The 26,436-nt window shown below is 41.5% G+C and overlaps 1 protein-coding gene across 1 annotated transcript in view; it reads right to left on the minus strand.

Annotated features, from left to right (window-relative positions):
• Positions 1-26,436, minus strand: part of FOXO3 (forkhead box O3) — a 92,011-nt gene that overhangs the window by 43,120 nt on the left and 22,455 nt on the right. The gene's annotated exons all lie outside the window — the stretch shown is intronic.

Genomic DNA, 26,436 nt, shown 5'->3' on the forward strand with positions numbered 1-26,436 from the left:
GAAACACCTTTCTCCATTTGTGTGCATGCAAGTCTTTACTGGGGAAAATCTTTTATGTGGATGGTTAACTACAAACATATTTAAGTATTTCTTGAAGTAAACACAACTTAAGCTCATTTAGATTTAAGTAGCTGCTTGCCTGCTTTTCTGAAGACAGATGAACCTAATTACATGTTTACCTAGTCTCCTAAACAGGGGCCCTTCAGACATCTAGTAGTAATTTTTGCATGTTTATTCTTTTTTTTTCTTTGTTTTAAACAAGATGTTCACACTACACTACAGAGTTTGTAAGCTCGGTTATTTTTATATCACTATAATACTCTCAGACTGGGATATGTGATTACAGAATATACTTATTTTGAATATATTAATTTTCATCTGAAGAAAACCATTTACACATACCCAGTTTCACTACAAATTTAAGCAGTATACGATTAGCACTAATTGTTGGATATGCCGTATTACTGTGTAATACGCTGATCTTCTAAAACCTTGATTGTAATGTTTAATAATCTGTCCCTAAACAAGGGTCTGAACTTGGCTTCTCCACATATTTCTTCTTATCGTATTTGACTTGTTAATTATCTTCCCAAAGCTGCACTTAAAGGAAAGTAAAATGTAAAGATCCACGTTAAGATAAACATATTTGGATTCATCTCATTAGAAATCAGTAATGCTAACTTTCATATTCTAAGTAATGCTTAGATGAAAGACAGGCACTAAAGTACTTTCCAATGAAACATGCAGAAGTCCTTGACAGCACTTTATATAAGTTGTTTTCTTTTTTAAAAAAAGCACAAGCACAGTAGACATTGAATGACCACTCTCACACACATCTGTGCCTCACTTCTACTCCGAGGAAGTTGTACCTTGAACTTGCACAAGCATGCAGCTTGTCCAGAGGGCTTTTGGGAGAACCCAGGGCAGGGGTAAGGCAGGGACAGCAACTAAGGTCAGCTTGCCAGCTAACACACTGTTAAAATTGCAGCTGCACTGGAGCAGAAGTTTTATGCAGAAAAGGAAGTGACTCTGCCCTTTTGCACATCTGCGATGCAATGCACTATTAAGCAAAATTAACTGATTATGTAGCAAACATGGCAAAACGAAGCCCTGACTCCTCTGGCGGTGCTATCTCCTTTTTAATGAGGCACAGAACAATCTGTTACCAGGGTTAGCGCTGCAGACAGTGTTTATAGTTATGGGTCCCAGCTCATCTAATTTTTTTATAGTAGGTACCACAGATGCCAGAGGTATCATACATTAACTGCTGAGCCTACAGGGGCACAATATCTGGCCATGTCACTGGATATTAACAAACTTGTACAAAGGGCCTTTAATAGTTTAATATGTTTTGTTACATCTATTCTAGTCCTCCCAATCTGTTCCACAGGCCTCCAGCTTGCCTTACTAACACTCAGTCAAACGCATTCACACCTGTATGGCTCATCCTCCTTCATTACCTGGAGCTTTCCTTGCCATGTTTTGATGTTTTGATGGCCATGCTTAACTTACCAGGCTTTTGTAAGCCAAGGAGCGGCTGAAGAACATTGCTAGGAAACCCTACAGGCAACTGCAGAATCAGCTAAACTGTGCACAAAATAGGTCACTTCTGCATTATCGAATATATTTAATGCAATTACAATCACAGAGAACTGAAAAAAAATACGGTAAGGAACAGAGAAGGAGGGCAGGCTGTCAACAGCAAATGTGAAGTCCTGTTTCTTCGCAAGAAAATGCCATCCTCAGGCCACCCTCTCCGGAAGAAGAACAGGATTTAAAATGGACGTGGTTTTTATCATATAATTAAAGGCTGCAAGAGGGCATATTTAGGTTTTTCAGTACTGTGATGAACATCAGATGCAAGAGCATGGACTAAAGCATTAAAAATCTGTAACAGCAGCTTCTAGAAAGGAGCCAGATGGGAACTGCTACCCATGCAAGAACCCCACTGTCTTTCCACAAAGCCTCCTCCTCACTTGCGACTTCTCAGAAGAGCACGTTGCAAAGGGGAAGACTGCACTTTGCAGGGCTTTTAGCCTGTGAGATAGAGTAAGAAACAGTTTCCAGTTCCCAGTTCTTGACAGGCCATGCATCTTTGAAAGACTGTCTCTGGAATTTGCTCCCCAGTGACCACCCTTCTGCCTGGATATCCTGCTTAAAATTCACACCCAACAAACTCTAATGAACAACTCTGACTAAAGTGAGGCTGTTTTTCCAAGGAGTCAGAAAGTCTTGTATTAAACATATCCTGACACGTGAATGTCCTGCATTAACGAAGCAGCTTGACATAGAACATGAAGATGACAAGTGAGCATTCATTCCTGCACAAAGCAGTCCATAGGCTGCACTTCTTCCGTTGCAGACAGAATCGCTTGCAATTCATTAAAGCCTTAAATGTTTTCATTATGTGAAATCACAAATGCAACTTAACACCTTTAAAAGTTGTAAGGGCTCAACCTGGAAGTTGGGATTCAAACCATTTTGAATGAGACAACTAAGGGAAGGTGTGCCATGATGAATACAACTCTTACTGTGTAGCGTGCAGACTGACAAGAAAGCATCACAAGGTATGGGGTATTTCATGTCAAGTAGATTTTTCCATATCAAATTATTTCATGTCAATCAAAATCACTCTCCACTGCATTCTTAAGACACACTCCAAACAAGCCATAAGCACTGCATTTCTCAAGTGAAGTCCTGAAAACAAGACTCCATCTTCTTTGCAGCATGGTTTCTTGTACAAGGTGAATACTTTCATGATCTAAGCAAACAGGTTTTGTAAATGAAAAAAGGTGCAAATAAAACTATTCTGATTTCTTGTTTGTTTTCAGTACTTCACTTGAGAAATACAGATCTAAAGATAACATACAGGATAGCATTGATGCAGAGAGGGATTGTGACACCACACCAAACCATAATGAACTAATTCCTCCATCTCCTCCTAATCCCTCAGAGAATGCAGGACATTTACTTTTATCATCACCATCGTTGGACTTCCCAGACCTGACTACTGATTACTGTAGTACAGTATGTACTCTTCAGAGTTGCTGAGTCAAAGAAAAAATAGCTCAAGTAATTAGAAAACAAACAAAAATAGACTCTTCCTTCTCTCCCATCCCTCCTCCTTAAATAAAGCAACATCACAGACTGTGAATCACATCACGGCCATCATATGACCATATCAAAAGCCTTGTATTTGTTATTTCTTTTGCTGTACGTGTAGACAAGAGAAAAATGTTTTACTGAGAGTTAGTCATCATAAAGTATCTACTGAGTCAATCATTTACCTTTGCAATGCAAGGAATCTAAAGATGTAGATTGCTGTTTATGGACTAGAGACATTTGGAGGAGGGAATATTAACTAGGGAGAAGTAATGTCATACGTTTGATTCTAATATCTGTTAGCTCAGGAGCAGCACAGTTTCATGGGACTTGTTCAATTTTAAAATGTACCTGTTGATACTGAAAGCAAATCTATTTTTACAAGAAAATCAACAAATACAATATACTATGTTATATACACACTCTTTCTCTCTTTGTGCTTCAGTTTGGACCTAACACATAAACTGGATTGCTAAAAGCTTCACTCGGACTGAAACTGAAAATTAACAATGTGCAAGCATCCTGAGCAGTATGTGAACAACATTCACCATTTAAATAACACCAAAAAAGCTGGAATCAACTTAATGGTAAGTTTTCAAAACCAGTATTTAACACAGTCACAAAGCCTCTAAGCAACACAAGGATGCCTACTTCCACGTAGAGCTATGCTGTGGCTGTGCTGAATGGCATTAGGCAGAATGGAAAATGTGCTCACTTCAGCCAACCACTGACAGTGTATTTCTCTGTAAAGAAAGCAAATGACTGAATTATCAACTGCAAATGACTTCTAGGTCACAGAAGGAGGTGGAGAGGTTGAAACCTTGGACTACTGCTGCTGATCTATAGTATCTTTATCTCCCTGCTCCCCATGGTGTGTAGTTGCTGGTTATCTCAAGGGATGAATGACCTGCCTGCAATGAATTATGCCTGCTTATCTTCCAGACAGGGTATACACTAAGTCATTAAGTCATCTAAGAGTATAACCCCAAGGGAATTACTAAATGAATGCAAAATCCTGTCCTGCCTTTGTGACAGATTTCTGCGTGCTTCTGGTGCAGGCGCTTAGGGGAGCGAGGAGGGGGCTTGAATGTCTCACCAGTTGGTGCGGCTACCGGTTTTCTGACACTAACTTTTTCTGCTTCTGATGATGAAAAGTTAGATCATGTCAAAGTAATAACAATAGTCATTTTCTTCAAAGGAAGGGAAAACACAGCCCCCCTCTGACCACCAAGATTTCCAAACCTCACACGTACCAGCAGACACAGAGCCAACATCAGACTAGCAGAGGGCTTACGGCTATCATATTTGTATTGGGATAGAATGGGTATTGTCCAGATGAAAGGGTGCACTTCTTCTGAAGAGCAGCATATTTTTTTTTTAATTAAAAGAAATTGATTTAGTGACAGGATTTACAATTGGGTATCTGACAAGCCCACTGACCTTCACACACAAATACAAATGACTGAGGTTTGATGCATTGCGAGAAGTGAATTCTTGCTTGAAACCATAAAACTGTTATACATTGAGATCACTGACTCCTGCAGAAATCGAGAAACCCTGCCTAAGCAGAGTGTATCAAAGGAGGCTTAGGGTAAAGACTGATCTGCACAGCAAGCCTTTACAGATAACACTTCATGAAGTCTTGGGGATAAATAACATCTTTAAATAGAGAGAAAAAAGCATGTCTGACAAAGGCTCACCCATGTTTTATTACAGCCTGGCAAAGCTCTAGCTCACCATTTGCCTGGGATGCTGTATTTACTGTCCCTACTACCACTGCACCTTGTATTGAGTAAATTGTGCCGTAGTTAAATATCTCCTTTCAAGTATTCTCAGTACCTACAAAAGAAAGAAGTTCAGCAACACTCTTAATGAGAAGAGAACACACTAGCACCTCCAGACAGCACTAAACAGTTTGGCACCCAGCCTCTAAAGCTGTTTTCAAGGGGCTGTTGCTCAGGTTTGTTTTCAGTTTCCCATTATCTGCAGCCAGGGTAATGAGCACCCTTGGAGGTGTTTCCTTGGAAGTGGTGGTGCAACAGCCTCCGTACTCCACCCTGGCTGAACAGCAATTGAACCTGAGCTTTACTGGGAAGGAAAATCAGCAGGATCCTCTGCGAAAGAACAAGCTCATCTGAATGGAAATCTGCGCCCTTGCAAAAGGGCAATGACAAACTCTAACCTTCCGCCTGGTGATGCCTACATCATACATGAACAAATGATGCTCAGCATAATTTCAGCATCTCTTCCTGGATTTAAAATTATAGACTAAAAATAATAATAATTTTTTTAAAGCTTGGTTTTCTTCTTTACTTATAAGCTTTACTAAATGAACACTCCTCCCAGCCTGGTCAACCTGATAGGTTTCCCTGAATGTTACCAGATAAAAAATATAACCTAATCCTTGCTTGAATGTTCCTGGGACAGGGCCAGGATATTTATATCTTTCCAGGGCAAAACTCAAACTAGGCCTTGTGCTGTCACTTGTGCCAAGAAAAGTCTTGCTAGGACATGGAAAGAGGAAATTGCTCCCGTTTCCATGTGGACATCAGAAAACTTTGTCTGGAAAACAGAAGATGCCACACAGATGGGCAGAGAGCAACCCGATTTCCTTTAGAAAGCTCCACATACCACTCCTCTCAAAACTTTTTCGAGGATGGTTCAGGCTTGTTGCTCTTCTGTGTGTGTTTTGTTTTGCTTTTTTTAATCAGGACCTTCTACATGAATAAAAACCCTTAAGTAATGCAAGTTTGTTTTTCAGTCGGTACTTCGCACCCAGAGACACACAGGGCACCTCCAGAAGCTTGATTTTAATCTTACCTTCCTATGCATAGTGGTTTATATAAGGACTTAATTTTCACTCTCTTATATAACACCTGTTTTTTCCACACTGTGCCCCCAGCAACTACCATAAATGAGGAATTAAACTGCTGATGGTGAAAAGATTTCACTAATAGACCAGGTTCTAAGCTTGCAAGCAGTCTGATAAAGGAAAAATAAAAGCAACAGATTTTTAGTTTTAGTGGACAAGGGCAGCAAGGGCTCCCTTGTTAGCTTCTATTTATGGTCCCACAGCAGATGACCTGAATCTCCTCCATACTCATCCCCCTCTACAGAGCCTATAGCTTAGATTATTCACTTCTTAATGAAAACACCACCTGCCAGATGGATAAGAGAATAATTACATTACACTTACATTAATAAAATACATACGAGCCCCGTTTGCTGTGCACAGAGCAGTGTTTACATCTGGATTTGTGTACAGTAGAAAGACTTTCAGAAATGGGATTCTCCTTGCTGTATTTTGTGGTAATAAAGATCAAGATCTGATTCATGCAATTGCCTGATGCAAATCTACTTGATGTGGGAAAGGCAGCTTTTGGAGTAATAAACTGCCTTTCCCTATCATCTGAACTGGCTGGGTTTTGTAGGCCAGGGTTCAACTGTTGCATCCACAACAGGCTGGCATTCCCACCTGAAACCCCAAACAGAAAGGAGGAGACACCACCAGGAATTACACAGAAGGACAGAGCTCAAATGGGAGTCAAACAGAGGTGGAGACCTTATCTGAACTTGATAAAAAAGCTTTGGATTTAAGTCTAGAGGTGAGCAGAAGTTCAAGCCAATTATGTCCCTGTATCCCTAATGCTATCCATGGCATCAACCAACAGCACGTCCTACCCTGGCAGTATGTCTCAGGGAGCATTTCCACCACTCTGCTAAAAGCATCATTATTCATAATTCTGGGAACCGGGGGTAGAAAATTAGAAAACAAAATGTCTGAATGGTTGATGTAGTAGATAACAGTTTTATCATTAAAGAGATAGGTGACAGAATGAGTCACCTACTGTATGGTCATGGCTGCATCTGCATTGAACTGAGGAGTGCAGAAAACTGATTTCCCCTCCCCAGGAATGTCCTGAACTTTTAATGGTGTTTATCCAGGAGGGTGAGAAGACCAGAGGACGCTTTCTGCTGGTTCAATCCATTTCTCTCTTCCTCCAAGAGAGGCTACATCTTTAATAAAAAAGGCTATGCTTTTAAAGTTCAGCCTCTAAAAATTCTGCTAACATAAAAATTTTGGTAATATCATTTCTTTCTATCTGTCCCACTACTTTGAACAGAAATACTACTCTGGGGATAGTGAGACTTTTCCAGCCTATTCCTATGTTCTTAGCTCTTGTTCCATAGATGGAGCAGAACTGTAGAAGACCCTTTGTGGACTTATCAATCCATGTTTGCAGACACTTGAAGAAACTACTGGTTGGTTTGACTGGAAACATAAATTCTGCCATTCAGCTCAATGGTACCAGAAATGCATGATGTTAGCACCTCCTGGATGGCTGCTGTCCTCACAGGGTGAAACGATGGAAGCACGGCATTCAGTGTACACCCAGTTCGCTCCCTCTGCTACTGGGAAAAACAGTAACATTTCTCCTTAAATGGACTATCATGTTTTTGGGTAAGTAAAGAAGATGGAAGAAGTCCAGAGCTAACACTAAGCAACACACCAAAAGCCTTGCATACAAACCATCCTGTCTTTCTGGCTGACGACTAAACACATATTTCCTTGAGGGAAGAAAACATCTCCATCAGTTTGCCTGAGACCCAAACTTCAGTCCTAGCCAGACAGCAGTCCTAATTTCACCAGGAGCCAGACTCCAGTCCTGGATGGTTTCCATCAAGATCCCATTAAGGCCGTGCATGTGCAGCTCTTATAATTTGCAAGAGCCACGTGTGTATTCAAGAGCAGATTGGGGTTTTGTACTTGTTTCTGGCTTCGTAATGGTTCCCACGTCCCTTAAATAACAGCCTGTTTTCTGAAAACTTAGTAATTTCTTAAACATGTTCACAAGTTTATCCCTCTTATCTGGCAAACAAGATTGAAACTATCAAATGTCTGTAGCTTTTGTTTTTACATTTGAAGACAAAAGACTATTTCTCTGAAGGAAGATGTTGGCTAGACTGCATAGTTTGCTGCTCAGGAATTTTTTCCGTTTACCAATACCGATGCCTGCAGAGGTCCTGCCATTTACAGCTCCTGGTTTGTCTCCTCGGTTCCACCGAGTCAGTCTAAGCAGATGCAAGGTGTCATAGAACTGGACCAACGCCTATTTTATGAAATCAAAAATTACCTCAGAACACGAAATATGCAAAGAAAAAAAAATACCTTGCACAAGGCACAGTTCAGATAGCCCACGATCCCAAGCAATTCCCATTGTTCTTGGCAAAAGCAAGGTATAGATCTAAATTTCCGAACGCAGCAATGTTTATTGCACTAGCTTGGTGATTCACTAAGTACAGGATGTGCCCAATTATTCTGCGTATTTTTCCAATCCTATTTCACAAACTCCAGTTGCACAAGTACAGCAGTACATTCTTTCTTTCTTTCTTGTCCATTAAAATTCATTTTAAGAACGGCCATCCAACTTGAACAATAAAATCACCAACTGGCTATATGTGTGAGGCTTTTTTGTTTTGTTGTTGTAACCATGGAATCAAAAACCTCAGCTGTTAAGTGCATATATTCTGTGATACAATCGCTTTCTTTTTTGCTTAAACCTGCTGAGAAAAGTTTTGCTTTTAACTTAGGATGCTGAGTTTGTTCCAAATCCAAAAATTAAAACAGCAGTTCCGAAGGACACAGATATCTAAGCCAACAACATCTGATTGCCTAACATAAAAATTAGCAGAACTGTTATTACTAAAAGCAAACCATTAGATCTTTCCAAGATAAATAAAAACTTGGAATTCTGAGTATCAGTCCACAAACAAAGCTTCTAATTTAGTTTGTTTGAACACCACACCATGGATAAAAGAGATCCAACTTCAATTTCTGTATCTCTAAAGTTAATTTCACTACCTTAAGCAAGCTGGCTGTAAACTGAAACCTCACCTCTTTTTCCTTCTAAGATGTGTTATTACAAGTAAACACAAGTCTCTGAAATATCATCAAGGTAGTATGGCTGATAGCAAGCAATATTTTGACAAGCATGTCCCATTGCTACACATTAAAGATTATTTTATGAATAAAGTGTGGGGTTTGTTGCAAAAGTAGCAAAGGCAGCAACATGCAAGATGAATGAGGTGCAAGGTCCCCATCCCTCACCACAACACACATGCAATATTTACAAGAACCCTAGCAGCCAGGATGTATTCAGCTGTGATGAAGTAGTTTTCACCTTGAGAGTGCACATCACCCTACCTGAAGCAGATGGGGCAGTCTGAGGTACAGTGGCTTCCCACAAGCCACATGGCACCCAGTGGTGCCACAGATGCAAAGGAAACCTGGGCTTCTTGAAACCTGGGCTTCTTAAACCTCCATCTAGGATCACCCTGGCTGTATCCACATGAGTGAGTGGTCCAAAGCAGTTCTGAAGCAACCCTGATGACCATCTCTCCCATTTGCAAGCCGGCTTTGTTCACATGGTGGCTCTGCTGGGCCCAAATGAAATTCCTTTCAGAAAAAAACTCAATAGGAAATTCAGGTCCAAGGATGCAACAAATGCCTTGATATCTTTTAATGGAGATTGAAGGATCTGAAACAAGCAGTCCTTCTACTAATCTGTCAATTCAACCCACAAATGTGGTGGGGACATTTGGTCCAAAGGACTGGATTAAATCCGGTCTGGAATAAATTGCTCAGTTTGAATATAATGTAGATACAGGAGCCTTTGCACCTGCTGCTTTGATCTACTCATTCTCTTCCACTGTGCCACACCACATGGTAAAGCCCCCGTCTCTTTAGCATGGCGAGTTGCCAGGCCAGCCAGAGACTCTTGCTGTGACAGATGCCTACCATATTTTTCCTGGGCAGCCAAGTATTGCACCAACAAATAATTTTATGTACGAAATTTGAGATGAAGGTTCAACCTTCAAATTCCAGATCACAAATTCACAAGGCAGATCAGACTTCTGGTCCAGCTCATATGTGCTTCTCTTTGACAGGACCTGCACATCTGTTAAACCCCATCATAGAAAGTACACTGGAAGCAGTTCCCCCTGACAAACTTGCATCATCTACACCACTCCAAAAGGCCAAGCAATAACTGAAACATTGCTTTATGTAACCCATTAATTAGATCTCCCGCTCTCTCCAGTGCAGCTCAGAAGGCAGAGATCGAGCTGCCCTGAGACACTTGGATCTGACAAAACAGTGCCATCTAAACCAGGTTGGCCAGTTTGAAGCAAGATCATCCTCTCTCCTTGCAGCAGACGTTTACCTCCAGCAGCTGCCCAGTACTTCAAGGAAATTAGAGTCACCTCACCACTTGGTGCACACATGTTGCAGTCACTGGTCAGACTTTGCAACCTCACTGGAAAGAGACACAAGAGTAAGACGGGCCACATTAAAACCCTAAGCCCATTAATCACACCCTCATGACTTCAGATAATGCAATGTGCAATGTGCACCATATGCTTATGTAGGTCTTGCCCTTGGCTATAATCTAGATTATGGAATAAACTAGGAGCAGGGCTGTGGTGAAAAAATGAAATGACACAAGTGAGGAGGGACAGGAAAGGGTCACGTGAATTCACTCCCTCAATGAAATGCAGTTATGCAAAGAGTTCATACCTGAACTCAAATGGCTCAATTAACATTCCTGAAATGAAACTCATCCATTCTTCATGTAAAATGAGGCCAAAACGGATGGCATGTACCCACTCTTTGATACCCTCAATGCTTGAAGTGGAGTTCAAATGGATCCTTGCAGCTTTGCAAAGTTCTCTGTGAAGAACTGCCAAAAGAACAAAGTCATGTGAAATATCACTTTATCATTCCTATGGTGGAAGCAATCATAGAAATGGCAGCAGAAGAATGCATCTGAAGTAGTTCCTCTGACCTGCTGCAAGGCACCAAGAAAGGTCTTCAGCCTCACTGGAGAATTGCAGAGAGCTCAGCAGCATAGTCATTTTATGCCTCTATTTGCTAACAATGTTGCATGATATTTTAAGATCTGCATTAATAGAAATCCTTTAAATAAAAAACTCAAATGAAAATTGGACATACTCAAATTACATTATTTCCATGCTATGCTAAATACTAATTCTGTTTGGTATAACTGTAGACTATTTCACATAGAGAAAAAAAACAGCATTAATTTTGAGGGGGAAATGAGCCATGTGGAGATTTACGAAGATTTAAAATCAAGCACATCAGAAAATAAGTAATCCTATTAGACCAATTGCTTAAAGTCAATTTTTTTCTAAAAGACTGTTGTACTTCCAACACATATCAATCTGATATAGGAGGTTTTGGATAAATTGATACCGTACATGGCTACATCATTCTCTCCGACTTAAAAGTCTGTCTGTACAAACAGCTGAATCAGAAAACACCTAGCCTAGTTCCACCTCCCTTGCACCAACAGAGAGCTTTCTTAGGGAGTTTCATGAATATGAGTTGCTGAAGGAGCTTGTTACCTCCCATAGCAGTGGCTGTGGAACACACATCCTCCAACAACACACCAGTGGGGCCTCTAAGTGTCAGGGCAATGCTGCAGGCAGCCCATCGTGCCAGGTCTGGGACAGTGAGGTATCAGAACAGGGATCTTTTTCTAACTTGGCTTCAGTCACTGCTGTGACTTTCAATCCTATTACTCAGTGGGAGAAACATCAAAAGATAGATACGCCCCTGAAGAAATGGCAAAACTTGTTACACTTACATGTGGAAACAAATCTGGTCACAGACCCAGATGGCGTCCCTGACAATAGATAACCAATGGAAGGTGAGCCAGAGGAGAGAAAGAGCAGATCCCATATATGCATATTTACTGGATCTGCGCTTCTCCCTAGTTCCCTCAGCTGATTCAGATGCCTATGGCCAAGTGTTTGCAAAACGGGGTTTACACTTGAGAGCAGACAAGTCTCAGAGGGAAGCTGTTCCTGCAATCCTTTAACACTTAACATGTTCTCTCAACAGCCTTAGTCTCCAGACACAAAGTGCCTGACTTCATTTTATCTCCCAGGTTTTTTGCCTGCAGATAGTGAAAAATTGTTTCTAGGTAATAAAACTATGTTAATTCCTGCAACTCCACCTGGCAGAAACAGCAGGACACTTTAAACAAGGTAGCCAGCATTGAAGACAGGGGGCTTTAATGCACAAAATAGAAAACTTACTTCTATCTTCATCAAAGACCTGCTATCAGCTCAAAATCCCATTGGCTTAATAAAATAGAGGGGGGAAAAAAAGGAGAGAGAGTGAGGTTGGGGAGAGCGAGGGTGGGACAGGAACTGCCCAATACCCCTTGTGTATTTGAAGTCCCCTTCAGCCCACCTTAAAGGGCTTGTTTATACCAAGGTAGAAAGCCTGGACTGATGATAGGACTGGGAAAGAGTCTTTTTCTGACATAAAGAGACCAGATTTAGATACCTGTGATAGCTGAGTGGTACATAAGTGCTATAATGGGAAAGATGGGCAGTGGAGCGAGTTCCTTGAGAGCACAATTCAACGCACCAGATGTGAGCTGTGATGTGGAGAACCCCCTCCTCCCTTGCTTGGAGAGAGCAACATAGACACACACAGCCATTGCAGTAGTGCCTGAAGGAGCTGATGGTTGGAGGCAGTCCCAGCTAACACTGCTTCACTCCAAAAGAAGCCTGGAGTGCAGCAGGCACAGTAAGGAACACTGCAGTAAGGAGGTAGCTGTTTTGCCTGAGCTTTTCAGTCAGAGTAATTTTAGATAATATGAATGACAACAGTAGGTAATAAATGAACGCATAAATATCCAACCCTAAGCCTCCTAAACTCCTTTGATCCCGGCAAGCCGCACAGTTAAACACATGCAATACTGTAAACCTTGCCAGGTTGGGGAGGGGGGAGACACCAAAACCACACCACCAATCATACCATGCTGTAAATAAGTGAGAACTAATCTGTGCTACCTACTCTGCTGAAAAGCAAGCCACAGAACGGGAGAAAGGAGAGGTCACCCTCCAGAGCCAGGGGACAAACACCAGCAAGCCAGCATTCCCATCCCACGCACCCCCTAGCTGCCACTGTACAGCATGAGGTGGGCAGCCTGCCAGCCCGGCCGGCATGGGCAACCCATGTTTTTTTGTGTTTGGGGCAGAGAAGACTCAAAAGTCATATACCCTTCTTGGAGAGGGACTACAGGCACAGACCATGATTTTTATTATCAATCTCTGTGAAGGAGCAAATGCTTTCTCTAAATATGTCAGCATGTACCACTGGAAGTGGACACTGCTTCTACCCCTCCCCAACCATTCCTGTTAATAAAATACAAAGGCATCCTCTTAAGTGACCTTCCTTCTGTAACTCCCCCTCAAGCCAACAGCAGCCAACCACTTAAAATAGTTAAAGGTAAAAGCTGCTCCATGAAGGTCCTAAAGACAACAGCAGTGCTGCATGCCTCAAAGGAACCATTTGTCCCTAACATTTCAGGCATTCAGACAGAGACCGACAGAGAGACACTCGGCTTAATCGCCTTCCCCTCTCCCCCTCCCTTCCTTCTTGGAAACGGTAGGTTGGCTGAACACTTTGCTCCAAGTACCCCTAACCATCCCTGGCTTTAAATGCCTCTTTCCTCAAGGAATCATTTCAATGGAGGCCACTCTATTTATGTTGCTCTTCTGTAATCAGGGGATGAAAGAATATCGCTTGCAAGACATGCCTGCCTGGTTCACAACCCATCTCCAGGCAGTGCCAACAATAGGACTGCTTACGGCTAATCCATTTACTTGGCTTACCTGTTGTATTCCCTTCCCCTTAATAAGCGCTACACAGCAGCTTCACCAAACTTGGAAACTGCTAAGTGACCCGTAGTAACCTCCACTGTGCCACATACTTGGAAAGCTGTGGATGTGGATTTACACGGAAGCAAATCAAAATTGTCATGGAGCTTCCAGTGGCCTGCCAAATGAGAGAAGATGTCTGTACCTTTCCCTGCATGCAGACAGTGCCATAACCACCTGTGGATACAAGCACCTCCCTCTCCATGGCTAACCTTCAAGGAACAGATGCCATGCATGACACAAATAGCAGCTCCCTCTTCAATGTCTGAAAAAAAAAAATCACATGATACTATACTCTGCCTCCTCTCACTTTTTTTACACCTCCATGCAGGCAGAAAAGGTTTCCAACATGCTGATGACCTTTGGTAATAAGGCTTGTAGCATCTTGCAAGTGGTTCTGTGGCACCACTGCTCGCAGTTTCCTTTCTTCTCTTCAAGAAGTGGTAGCTTCAGTGCTACTTCCCCCTGCAAACTGCAGTGAAAAGTAACAGGCAAGCAAAAAGCAGCAGAAAATGGAGGCTGGAGCTCCAGTGGTTTCAGGAGAGCTGCAGTCCCTGCCATCTACAAAAGGCCAAATTCTTCATCCCATGCAGAACAGAACAGGGAAATGAATCAAGAATACGGAATGCAAGATCCACATTATTTCCACTTAAATCAAAACAAAACACTTTGCATACCTGGGTAGGTGAAGAAATCTGTCTTTCCCTACAGAGAGGTCTACAGAGGGAAGGGTGGATTTTGGAACTCTGACATCAGAAATATAATCAATTAAAATGCCAAGCAAACAAAAATCCACAAACTAAATTCTATTAGAAGAAGAAAAAAAAAGAAACAAAAACCCCAAAAACCCTGACATAGACTAAGCAAATTATTAGCACAAGAAAATTTCTCACAGAAGTGAACTTCAATGGAGACTTCAGTTACAAAGACAAATGCTACCAATGGAGCTGTGGAACAAGCGAAGAGACTCAAATACTATGAAGCACATTTCAGGAGGTGAGGAAAGAGCAGAGGAGAGCTCCTGTCCCCCTAATGTGTGACACATATGTCTCCATCACCTGGCACACCTAGCTAGCATATAACCCTCCCAACTCCTGGAACATTTAAAAATAGACAGTTCCTCAGTTACTCATTGCACAAATAGTTGCCTCCACAACTACCAAACAAAGATAATACTTCATAGGACCTACAGATGGACATGGAACTAATGCTTGATGGAACAATAAATAGGGTTTTACGGAATCCCATTATTTCAAAAAGCTTAGTGTTCATAATAGAAAAAAACCTAACCATAATGAGCAATACTTACATAAATTATATTAAGAAGAGTAAAGGACTACCAGAGTAAAGCCCTAAAAAATACACCTCTCAGGGAGGGCAGGAGGAGCCCAATTGATTCAGATTATCTAAAAGAAGACTGAGAGGTGACCTGGTCATATATACCTTCACTAAGTGAAGGTCTCTGATATCAGACATCAGCTGAAGTTAGGACACAAAAATGGAATACAAAAAAATCCAGTGGCTTGACAAATTCAGAGATGAAAAGCAGTACAAAACTTCTTATAACTAAAATAAAAAAAAAGAAGGTAACTAACCATTGGAAAAAAAAATCCAAAATCTTTATTATCATAAGTCTTTAAATCAGAACTGGATACCTTTAAAGCACCCCCAAGCTCAGCTGGAATTTACGTCCTTGATGCAGGAATTATTGATGAAATTCGATGTCCTGTATGTCAGACAATAAGCATAATGGGTCCCTCCAGCTTTGAAATCTATTAATTCTACTCTATATGTGCTAGGAACTCAATTACATTTTTTAGCTACCAACACCTGTACAAATATTATCACATTTTCGCAAAAGACAAGCTAAAGAAGAAACATTTATTAAATCACAAAGCACTGCAAAATGAGTCTTCCTATCAAGACAAAAGTGCATTAATAAATTAAATAGACAAAAAAAGTTGCTTTATAAAACTCATCTAGAACTAAGGCAATTCCTCATCACATTACTCTAGTGTTAACAGACAATTTTTTAAAGAAAATTTTGTGGATAACAAATAGTATCAATAATCATAACAAAATGTGTTCACCTATTTTCTGCACGTGACTGGGAAAAAAAAGAGAATAAAGGGAAGAAAATTGTCTTTTCAAATGCAACACCTGGACCCTAGTTGATAAGAAGTGTTCTATTTACAGATGCTTTATTCCATAATGGAGGAAAAAAATTCTTAGGGAATAAAATACTTCAAGTTGAAATAGCAATTTCCATTAGTAGCACCAGCAGACATTAGCAGTTAATGTCTTTCTCATAAGGATTCATCCTCCCTTGTGGTTGGCCTGGATGAGGGACTCACAGTACTAGGTGCTATACGAATGCAGAGTAACCAGAAATCCTCACTCTTTCCAACTGTTTGTTTAGAGCAAGCTGCCTCTTTTCCACATCTTGTGGAAATGCAAGTAGCTGGGAGAAACATACTTTTAGGAAACCACAGCAGTACTCTGTATCACTCCAACATCTCTCCCTTCCCTGTTGTGCCATCACCTCCCATCCTCTCTTGCTAAGGTTAAAGAGTACACGCTTACTTAGATTTGTGAGTTGATTAATCAAGGCTCCTGATACATAAAATGAAGTAGATTGGGCTCTATCATATTTCTACATTAATGTCACTTCACTTAAACCAATCTCTTTATTATACTCAAACATTAGGTATAGTTTTCAAATTTGCAGTCTACTATTAATAGAAAGAATTTTCTGGTGATTTTTCCCCCTCTCTAACAAAGCAGAAAAAAAGAGGACTAGTCTGGCTTTTTTGAGAACTGGTTTTTTCTTAGTAATAAAAAGGATCATATGACAACAGTTTTGCAGTGTATCGTGCAAGCTCTGCTGGAGTCAATCCAATTTCTATACAAGTGCTGCCATTTGGACAACAAAGCCGCCTTATTGAAACGGGCAGGCTTCATCTTAATTCTGGCACTACTGAATGGAGAGTACACACTAGCTGGGGAACAATGAACCAAGAAAAGAGTTACAAATCGCTCATGACAACTGCACGCCAAGGAAGAGAAGACGCATTATGATAGTGTTGTTTGCTCTGCTTCTTCCCAAGACCACTTTCAAACAGAGATGGCTTTTTTGCACCCAAAACTGAAAGCTCTTTCCAGATTTTACATGTGTACCTTCCAAACACCCTCACACATCCAGTGAGACCCTCCATTACAGCACTGTTCCTTGGACAAAAGTGAGAAAAAAGAGACTCTCACCTTCCCCCTCCCTTCTCTCTCCTCCCAACTTTATCTGTCACCCTTGTTACTTAGAGCCTCCCTTGCTATTTTCATATTTAAGGCACATACAACTGGACTGTTGTATTGTTCTGGGGAAAAAAAATATTTCCCGTTATTACATTTACATGGCTTACTTCTCAGTGAAACTTAACTTCTGAATTCCTGAGATTTTATGACGTTAGGCTTAGTTCAAGAATGCCTGCCTTGACCTTGGCTCCTGAAAGGAGTTTGGCTCACACTGGTCCCCAACTCATCTGGGGACACAAGTCGAAAGTCCTCTCGGCACAAGGTATTTTGATGAACCACTACATACAGCTGCAGAAATATATGCTAAAGTATATAGGCGTTATGATATATTGTTTGACAGTGTGTATTAAAACACGTACAGAATAGTGTGCAGAAAATCCCTTACAGAACAGGTTAGAAAGTACTGTCACCTACCTAATGTTTTCTCCCCATATGTATTTTTAAGTGGGAGCAGAAGCAACCAATACGACTCCACCAAGGGGAAAAAAATAAAATTAAAATTTCAAGGTAGAAATCTTGAAGAAGAAGATCACCTGCACACCGCTTATTCGTGCCAGCGATTCTCACATGGCAGCATGTGCTCCAAGCCTGGCTTTCACTTGCAGCAAAGCTTTTACACTTCGCTTTAGTTTGCACAGGAGAGACTGAGACTGCTTAGGTGGGAGCAAACCAGACCTCCTCCTGCAATTCAAGGCAATTTCACCAGTGTTTGCAACAGTTCCAGAAAACCAGGCAATGTGTATTTATTCCCACCAAGGATGACTACAGGTCTTCAGGCTGCTTGCTTTTTGGTAGGGTAAATGTAAGGGCACGTATACGCCCATATAAACACGCACACACACAGGAAGATAGGACAAAACCTTGTGAAACCTGAGAAACAGGCCAGCTCAGTCCATAAGCTTCAACATAATGAGGTTCTTAAGACCTTTCAGGTATTTACTCTGGCAAATACAACCTGATAATACAGGTACTTGTAATATAAATCAAATACAGGTATGTGCATGTTTTTTTTTAATTAAAGCAATTACAATCTTTTAAATATTTGAATATAAAGCTTTGCTTGGTAGTTCTGGTAAGAAGTCAGGAAAATACTGGCTTCAAAGACTCCTGGAGAGAAACACCAACTCACCACAAAATGCTAGACATTTACGGAGAGATGTTTCAAGGACAGCAGCATAGGAAGCTTTCTCTTCATATCCTACCCAGTAAAAGCCAACAGGAGTTGAGAGACCAATTCTTCTATTATACCTGAAAATCTCCTCATTACTGTACAAATTGAAACACCGAAAAGCATGAATGACTTTAAATTAAAAGGCATTTAAATTAAAGCCTATTCTGTCACAGCTGGTTTTAGAAACCTGATGATTCTAGTGCTGATTTGTACAAAATGTCCCTTGGAAAGGGGGAACAGAGGGTCAGAAGCAGGACCAGTACCCTTCACATACCCACACATATGAGACAAGGAGAAAGATCTGGCACTTTCTTTTCCTTATTAATAAATAGCTTTGAATTCTCACTCAGCAAAAAAAGAATACGTTTTATCTCCAGTGGATTGTAGCATCTTGGCAGCAAACACAGAACACGAGTTTAATCTTTCTAGACCAAGTCCTCAAGCTTGGATGATGTGCACAAAAATATGCAATGGGAGTTTTTCTCTCCGTGTATAATTGTATGTGAGGGAGATGAAGCAAGTCACAGACCTAATGAGAAGAATTGCTCAGCTCAGCCATTTTGCTGTACTGCAAGGGAAACATAGCTTTTGTTTTCTTTGACAAATGCAATTCTTTTGAGACTAGGAACCTGAGTCCACAGCCTACAACAACCACTGCTCACTTACCTCTAATGTGAATTACTGAAAGATGGGGAAAATCAAGAGCCCTGGAAGCCAGGAAATTTTGAGAACATCAGAAAAAGGTAAAGCAGTGAAAAGTCCGGTCACTCAAAGTACTTGGAGAAGCCCCTGAAGTTAGAAGGGATGTGTCAGAGCATGTGGTCCAGGTTGGGGGATGTCCTCCAGTGTAGCTAAAGCAATGGGTACAATGAGACAATAGCAGACTCAGGCTGTGCCTAACAGGTCCTCCCATCGAAAATGAATTACCAAATACCACATGAAAGGTACCATAAGGCAATAATTACCAATATGCTAATAAAGGCAAAGGTTGACTATGTTCCAAAAGCTGCTAGACCAGCTACATGAAGATCTCAACACTCCACTGAACACTTTGCTTGGAGATCACAGCTAAAAGCTCACATAAATCAGTCAAGAGTTCAATTTTCTGTACATCAGAGTTGTGACGCAGAGCGCTTAGAAACCCATAAATATGGGTACAACACACTGCATGGTGCATGCACATCAAAAAGACAGTTGAGGTCCCCAGCAGCTTTCAGGGATCCTGAAAGCCTCCTAGAACCCTGACTTTGATTCCCAGAAAGCGCTTCACTACCAAGGCTCAGACTGCTCTGGGAAAAAACCTCCAAGCTCTCATCTCAACTCTGTCAACCTTGTCAGAGAAAAAACTCAATTATCCAGTCCATCGTAAGTTCTGAGAAAAGTTGCTGATGAGAAAAGATAGCAATTTTTTCAATTTTATAAGTTATGTGCTTTTGTTAAGAAAAATCTAACTTGCTCCCCAGAACTTTTGACCAAACCTCTGAGAGAGGCAACCAAGTAATGAACACAAGCATCTCCTTCATCACTGTTTAACACATTTAAACCACAGATAATAACTCTGATAAAATAGAGCAGATCTCAGACTCAGTTCTACTTCACTGCTTGTAATTTCTAAAAAAACCCCATAAAATAAGGAGCACCTTGCAAATTTATCATAACAAGTCCCTAGAGGAGAGGGTTCAGGGTACAAGGTTACAATTGCCACCCATCCTTCACGCAAAGGAAGATGGAAAGTTATTTCTCTGTGTTTGCCCTGGTATCCTTATTCAGATGCCAGTGACTGAGAAATGCAATGCAATTCACAAGATTCAACAAAGAGAGTTTGTGTACTCTCTCTGATTATCAAGTGCTTTAAGATTACACTTAAATCATTCGATTAACAATACAATATGAAAGAAATACAGCTTTGACATAGGGTTGGGGTTTTTTTGTGATCCTTTTTGTTAAAGTATCACAGATAAATTTCCAGCAATTTCAGGCACAGTAATACTGGAAATCTCCTTCATCTGAGTCAGGAATTCCAGAAAGGAAAAGAGGGAAAAAAAACCCAAAACCTAAAACAAAACAACCCAACAAAACCCAACTGTAAATAAGGAGACATTTAAAAGTGCCAAGTCTATTCAAGGGAACTTTTAAAGTTCAAGAAACAGCTCTTTAAAATCTTCTGCATTTGCCTTTGTTTCCAGAGTTATAAATTCAGGTCAACAAAAAGGAAATTAACACAGACTCAGAAAGAACTGCTGGGTAAGTAGATGAGCTCCTTTATGTTTCCCAAGTGAGGAAAGGTCAGTCTCTAAAAAGATGTAAAATATGGTAGCAATTTCAGATGGCTTGTCATAACACACTGAAGGTCTGAGCTACTTTTGAACAACATGCCAAGCCAGACTGGAAACTACTTGATTGCAGAACTGTCCTACATCACAGTGATGTCCTCTTACCTTCTCCCTTCCCGTCTTGAGAACAGAATACTTTGGGAAGGTGTCCAATTTCTTGGACAGAACTTGTTTAAGCACAGCCTAAAACCTCTCCCCATACCCAGCCACACTGACTCTGAAAGAACTGTCATGCTAAAGCAAGAGTTCGTAAAATGATGTCTAAACATAGTAAATGGGGAAAAAAAATTCTCAGTATGTTCTTTTATTGTCTTGGAAAGTTGTTCACACTGTTCGTTAAGAGTCTGTAGAAAACCAGAATTGTAGTTCAAAATTAATGTCATATTATGACATTAACTCAACTTTCATTCCCTCCTTTCTGAGTCAGAAGACACAGAAGAACATCCTGCATTAAACCAAAAATATATGGAATATTGGCTACATGTAAGACTTCTCTGACATAATCCTGCATCTGTATTTGGACAAAATCAAAATGACAAGTACGCAATCACAAATTAATTTTCCCTTTTTTTCCTATTTAGAATCCAAGTAACTGCTGTCGGGCAGCAAACTGTGACTACCATATACACAGGACTAATAAAATAGCCCCACACAAAAATGATCACTGGAGACAAAGAAAAGGGAAAATTTACTTGAGGGCAAATAAACCTAACCACTGAGAAGTATCTAAAATAAGCAAGGGATTTGCAAAACTCTTTTCAAGCCTGTTCTGTTAAATGTGAATTCTGAAATTATTTCTGTTGAGCAGGAATTAGTTCACCTAACATATTATGCACTGATACAATCATCAATACCCCTTCATCCTGGTATGGAGAGGTCACTGAGAAGTATCCTGACCAAAATGAGGATCCTATGATAACTGCAACTGACTAATATTTGCTACAGGAAAATGATGCAGAAAATACACAGTATGTATGTTCTGAATATACCTAACTGCCTACAACAGAACGAACTTTTTAAGATATTGCAAAGGAAATGTTCAGGTTTTTTAGTTACCTGCCTGCACACTGCAATGAACAGAGCCTTTGGGTCACTTGGCTTTGACTGGCCCCAGTGCCTCCCGCCTGAGGGAGGACAGCTGTAAATCACACCCTGCGAGACCATGTCAACATACTCCATCTTCAAATGACTTGGCAGGCTCACCCCATACCTGGCAATGCTCGCAAGATCACGTAGGCAGTTGCCTCTCAACCTTTAGGATTAAAATTTTGCTGGCCCAACATGCAAAGAAGTCAAAAAAGCTCCCAAAATGTGCAGGCTCTGAGCAAAACCATTGCACAGCGTGGAAGAGGCATGGAGAGAGACGAGCATTTTTGGATTTTGCTCATCTTGCAAAAAGCTGAACAATCTTAATTGCTTCACATATTACGGATAATAATGAAGGATCTAAGTTGACTCTATGTGGAAACACAGCACTAATTTGAAATGAACTGTCAGGCTGAAAAGAATATACACAACTCCCTCAATAAAGTACTGAGTGGAGGCGGCAAAGGTGGGAAGGCTGGACAACTGTGTCCCAGCACTGTAAAGAAAGAGTCTGCTTTCCCCAGGTGGTTGGGGAAGAAGAGGCAGAAGGTTCCTAAAAGACAGGTTGGCTTTGATCCTCTTAATACACTAGATGAAAACAATTTAATTCCTTTTTGACAGAGGTTCTGGGAGCATCTATATCTTGGCTACCTTTAAGATACTTAAAAAGCAATCCAGTCCCATTTCTTGCTATTTATTCCTTTAAATGACAGCATGAGGTATGAAAGGCAAGTTCTTGCAGCCAAAAGGTATTTAAACACAGACATGCTATCTGATTGAAATATCCCATACATTTACAATCTTCCCTTTATGGCTCTCTAGGCCCTGACTAGGACATCTCCTCACGCGAAAATGGGAATTCCTGAGGAAGATGGGAAGTCCCTACCATTGGGTCCCCCAAAAGGCAGCAGAAGTCCTGATGGACACAGCACTCACAAATTAAGAAACCACCCTAATTGCAGCATAGCAGCACTGATGTGTTTTACACACTGCAGCCAGGTTGTCCAAGCAGCAAAGGATGGGGGGCCTTTGCCCATGAGAAGGAAAGAGATAGCAGCCACCAATTACCATTTTGCCATCCTGGCATTAATTTGGTCAATTTTAATATTAATGCATCCTGTTTTTAGACAGGGAAGGACTCAAGTTCACCGTGATCAGCAGTAAGGGCAGGGAGAAGTATTTCCTTGGCTTTGCAGAAGAAACCTAGCCACGTGAGGAACTGCCGGGGGAGTGAGCTAGCCCAGCATCTCTGTCCTCACATCCTAAAGGCTGGTCATCATCTCCTCTTTACAATTTGACATCCCCTGCAGCAACAGCCAGACCCTCAGCATTAGTGAGTGCTCACTAACCTTGCTGAACTTATGGTTGCCAAAATACCTGTATGACAGAGCTAGCCAGGAGGCAGCCAGCAAGGGAAGGAAGTGCCTATGGAACAGGTAATAGGAGTGGGTATTTCATGCACCACCACAATGCGGCAGTACATATAGGAATGAGCTGGCCCTCTGTGTGCCCCTATCTGTGTTTGCAAAAGCATGCTTTGGAGTACAGCCCCTTTGGTTTTGGTTGCCCCTAGCAGAAGTGGGGAAACCCCAGCAGAGGGGATGGAAAGCTGACAGCATCCCAAATAAAGCTGCTCTGCCTGGCCTGCCAGCATCCTCCCCCTGTGCTCCCCCACAGCCACTGGCAGCAGGGTTACCCCCGAGGTACAACAGCTGCTCCAAACCAGGAGAATAGTCTTTTATTTGGCACAGCATTGCCTCAACAAAGGAGCCTGCAAGAGGCATGTAATAAAAACAGGGTGGTAACTGTAAATTGTCAGGATCTTTCCGGCTTTTCTGAGTCCTTTCTGAGCCATAAGGCAGGGCAAGGCTGCTGCCCTGAGGGGCCTGGAACCATACTTGTGCTGATAACCATACAAGTACACATGCACAAATGGGTGCAGAGCTAGAAAAGCCAGGGGTGAAGGGGAATCACGCTTAAGATTAAAAACAACAACAACGAAAAAACTTTTCTTCCTCCCCACAGAATCATTTAGAGGCTTTTGAATTCTTTCAGTCGTGGCATTTTCACATAAGTTTTGTTTAGGTAAACAAATTGCTTTTAATGAATTTGGTTAGCCCCCCAACCCATTCATTAAATGCAAAGTAATTGCAGAATGCAGAGGTGACAATCTTACCAAGAACCTTTTTCCTCTAGGAAGCTCCTTCACTTGCTGCTAAAAAAAATTGCACGTTGGATCAAGACTACCATTAAAAAAACAATTCCTTCTTCTGGGAGAAAAAGAATCACACAATCACAGAATATGCTGAGTGGACAGGGACTCACAAGGATCATCGAGTCCAACTCCTGGCCCTGCACAGGACCATCCCCAACAGTCACACCTTGCCTGAGAGTATCACCCCAACACTTCTTGAACTCTGTCAGGCTTGGTGCTGTGACCACTGCCCTGGGGAGCCTGTTCCAGTGCCCAACCACCCTCTGGGTGAAGAACCTTTTTCTAATATACATCCTAAACTTCCCCTGACACAACTTCAGGCCATTCCCTTGGGTCCTGTCACTGGTCACCACAGAGAATAGATCAGTGCCTGCCCCTCCTCTTCTCCTCACGAGGAAGTTGCAGACTGCAATGAGGTCTCCCTTCAGTCTCCTCTTCTCCAGGCTGAACAGATCAAGTGACCTCAGACACTCCTCATACGGCTTCCCCTCAAGGCCCTTCACCTCAGCGCCCTCCTTTGGACGCTCTCTAATAGCTTTATATCTTTCTTATATTTTGGTGCCCTAAACTGCACACAATACTCAAGGTGAGGCTGCACCAGTGCAGAGCAGAGCTGGACAATACCCTCCCTCAACCAGCTGGTGATTCTTTGCCTGATGGCCCCCAGGACACAGCTGGTCCTCCTGGCTGCCAGGGCACTGCTGACTCATATTCAAAGTTAAAAAATACAGAATACTAAAACTTGCTTGTTAACAACCAAAATTATTTATATTAATCACCAAGATAACTACAGCCACTTTTTTAACCAAACCGATTCAAATTCACCCCATAAGGCACCAGCCCAGCCCCTTTGCCTCCTGACAGGCAGACAAACTTCAGTTCTCGGATGTGGCATCAGCTTGTCCTGAAACCCATAGAAAGCACAGGGGCTCATATCCTCTCAAAGTTCTCAAAAAAATTCTGAACAGCTATTTTAATTCCTCCTCCCATTACACTTATTGAAAAGAGGGAAAAACCACCACCAGGCCCCTCTGTGGCACGGCCTTGCCGAGCCACATTAACTTTAGGCATGCAGCAATGTTTAAGGTGAGCTGGGAAGGTGCCAGATTAAACAATGCTGGGCACAGGACAGCATGGCAGTCTAGCCCAGGTTGCTGTACAGACCTGGCACACACCTATATGCACAGCAGCTGAGCAGAGCTGAAATCATCTGGGCAGCACAGAATGGGGGAGCAGACAGCAAAAACCTTCAGGCAACCAGCCTGTGCAGTCTAACCCCGATTTTCTTCAGATACACAAATAAAATATCACATTCACCTAACTAATAAATGTTACACCTGCAGCACAGCTTGGCTTCATGCGGCAGATCATACATCTTCAGCCTTTTGGAAGACCTCAAACACCAGAGGAAATGCTTGGGTTGGGTTTGCTTGTGTCTTTGCTTGTAACTACCCACAGAGCGTGGCAATAGACCAGTAGTGGGGAAGGGCCTTTCATTTCTCCAGTATCAGGTCAAAATCCTACCCGGGTCAGTTTCTGCCTGATGGCTGTTAAAAAGCCTCCATAAAACAAATTGGCTCTTTTAATCCAGGTTCAAGTGGATTGTGCTTAGATCCCAAGGTGGTAAAAGCTTTAGCAGTTAAGTGGACAGGAACATACCCTCCACAAAAAGCTCAGTACAACAAGTACTAATCAGTGGCAGCCATGCAGGAGAGAAGCCAAGGACAGAGAGGAGGCTGGAAATCCAGTTCCCACTCCATTCCTAGAAATGATTCAGCTAGATTGGACTTACAGCAAATGGGCAGAAGCACAACAAGTAGCTTGTCTTTGCTCCCTACATTTTATGAATAAGTATTTCATCTCCTGAACCCTTGATCTTTCTTCCCATAAAATGCTATTGCAAAAGCCAAGTCATATTTTCCACACACATAGAAAAGTATTTGCTACCCATTCAATTCCTTAAACAAACACACACACACTTATTCACCAGCTTTCTTCCTCACCCCCTTTGCAATTTTTTTCTTCAAAGAATGCCTAAGTTTCTTCTTTTTGGGTATTTATTTTCAATATGACAATATTCTTTTTGCCTGTGCCATCACTAACTTCTGGGGGGGGCAGCAGAAAACTTCAGGATGATGCAGTAAACATTAAAACAAACACCAGGATTTCTGCTTTTCTGCTTTCTGTTTACAACCTTATCAAAAACCATGGTGTTTTCCTATGAGATTTTCCCTCTTGCCAAGCAGTTGACAAGTGAATGAGAAATTAGTAAATGCCTTGACTGCACTGTAATAAAATAAATTTAGAAAAAAAGTCTCAAACCCCCTAAAGCACAACAAATAGGAGAGGCAAAGGGGGTGTTTTGGAAATTGTACATGTGGAGTCACTATGTGTTACTTCCAAACCCATGCTTCCAGCTGTTATGTATAAATATTGGCTTGAAAATGAAGCAGTGGACGAAGTGC

The sequence above is a fragment of the Neopelma chrysocephalum genome, unplaced genomic scaffold (assembly GCF_003984885.1).
Source record: "Neopelma chrysocephalum unplaced genomic scaffold, ASM398488v2 Primary Assembly neopelma1_23, whole genome shotgun sequence".
NCBI lineage: Eukaryota > Metazoa > Chordata > Aves > Passeriformes > Pipridae > Neopelma > Neopelma chrysocephalum.